The following is a 2500-nucleotide window of genomic DNA, read 5'->3' on the forward strand; positions in this document are numbered from 1 at the left end:
TGATGCATGTTTGATAGGAGGACTGGAGACAATGGTTTTGGCTACTTGATGCTGTTGGAGTGGAGCAAAGTAACATTTATGAAGGGATTCAGGAAATTCGCAGGCTGGATTATGTCCTGAGATGGGAAGCATTGGTGCCTAACCTGAAGGAGGGGTGTTAACAAGGCAGTTTAAAAACTGTAGTGTAAAGCACCCTCTGGGGGGTGACAGTGATGGAGGAATGGACAGGAAAGTTTTTTCGGACACTGCCTTGGTGGAAACTGGCTGGTAGTGATAATAAATAAATAAATATATATATATATATACACATACATATATATATATATATATATATATATTTATATACATATATACATATATATTTGGAGTATACATATACATATATATATATATATATATATATATATATACATATACATATATATATATATATATTATTACATATATATATATATATATATATGTATATATATATATATATGTATATATATACATATATATATATGTATACATATACATATATATATATATATATATTATGATATATGGATAATATATATATATATATATATGTATATATACATATATATATATGGCATATATATATATACATATACATATATATACATATTATATATATATATATATATATATATATATATATATAGTGGTAGTAGGCTGGTAGACAGCAACTGCTCAGGAGGCACTACTGTCCCATAAGGAGTGTAAAACGAAAGCCTGTAATTGTTTTTGCTATGGAGTGGTGTAGGATTGCTGTGTCTCTTTTCTGTCTCATGAATACATGCAGATTCTCAGGTACGTCTTGCTACTTCTACTTACACTTAGGTCACACTGCCACATGTATGGAAGCATGATATATGCACACACCCTCCAAGTTTTCTTCTATTTTCTTTCGTCTAACTTGTTTATTTCCATTCCATGGGAAGTGGAAATAGAATTCTTCCTCCGTGTCACATGCAGGCAGAAGAGGCGACTCAAAACGCCGGGGAGCAAGGGGCTAGTAACCCTCTTCTCCTGCACACATAAATGTGTGGAAGGAGAAAACTTGTTTGGGCCACTCTCGCTGGTGGGATACGGCTATGGAATAAAGAAAGAATATATATATATATATATATATATATATATATAATAGACATTCATACTCTCAATACTACACTTGGTCACACTTCTACAGATACGCACATGCATATGGCATATATAAGCACACATCTGGTGGTTTTTCCTTTTCTAAATAGCCTGGTTCTTTTATTTCTTCTATTGTCCATGGAAGTGAAAAGAATCTTTCCTCCAAAAGCCATGCGTGTCGTATGAGGTGACTAAAAATGCCGGGAGCAATAATAGTAAACCCTCCCATACAATTACTAAAAAAAGAGAAGAAGAAAAACTTTGAAACTGGGCTGTTTAAATGTGCGTGGATGTAAAGGATGACAAGAAATAGATGATTGCCAGATGTTAAGTGAAATGCAGGCATGTTGGATGTCCTGGTCTGCTGGAAACAAAGCTGAAGGTAGGAGAGTTTCAGGGGAAAGAAATGGACAACGGAGGATTCAGTGAGAGTTAGAGCAAAGAAGGGGTAGCAGTAATGTTAAATGATCAGTTAGGAAGGAGAAAAGAGAATATGAATGTAAATTCAAGAATTATGGGATTGTGCAAAGTGAATATGAGAAGTGGTCATAATAAGCGTGTATGCACCTGGAGAAGAGAGGAACAGAGGAGAGAGAGAGATTTTGGGAGATGCTAAGGAATGTATAGGAGCCTGAACCATGAGAGTAATTGGTAGGGACTTGAATGCAGCAGAGAAACTTTTAGAGGTGGTGTGTTTTGGGGGTGTGCCAGGTGGAATGATAATGGAGCCTCATCAAACTTTATAGAAAGGGCTTAGAAGCAGGTGTGGCTAGTGACATTTTAAGAAAAGAGGATAAATAAGATACTAATGATAAGGATGGAAAAGGGAAATGATAGTAGTTTGTTGGATTAGTGTATTGGCAGATAAAAGACTGCTGGAGTAGACTCAGGATGTACATACATAGAGGGGCCACAGATATATCAGGATCACTTTCTAGTTGTAAAGCCACACCAGAGTAAAAGGTAGATGAAGTAAAAGAGAATAGAAGCATCAGGAAGAGAGAGGTAAAGGCTTATAAACCAAAAGATATAGAAAGTTAGGTGTGTGATATAAAACAGCTATTGAAGAATAGATGGGCTAATGAGATATAGGCAATAACAAGAGGTATGGTAGGTTTAAAAATGTAGTGTTAGAGTGTTCAGTGTGAAGTTTGTGGTTACAGGGAAAGTGGTGCAGGAGGGAAGAGGATGGATTGTGGAATGGGATGATGCAAAGAGAGTAGGTATGGAGAAAGTAGCATATGAGAAGTTTTACAAAGTAGAAGTATGCAAGGAGGGAAGAGGTATATGGAGAAGAAGAGAGAAGTTAAGAGAGTGGTGGCTAAATGTAAAAAGAGAGCAAATGAGAGAGGTA

Source organism: Cherax quadricarinatus, chromosome 26 (assembly GCF_038502225.1).
Source record: "Cherax quadricarinatus isolate ZL_2023a chromosome 26, ASM3850222v1, whole genome shotgun sequence".
NCBI classification, from domain to species: Eukaryota; Metazoa; Arthropoda; class Malacostraca; order Decapoda; family Parastacidae; genus Cherax; species Cherax quadricarinatus.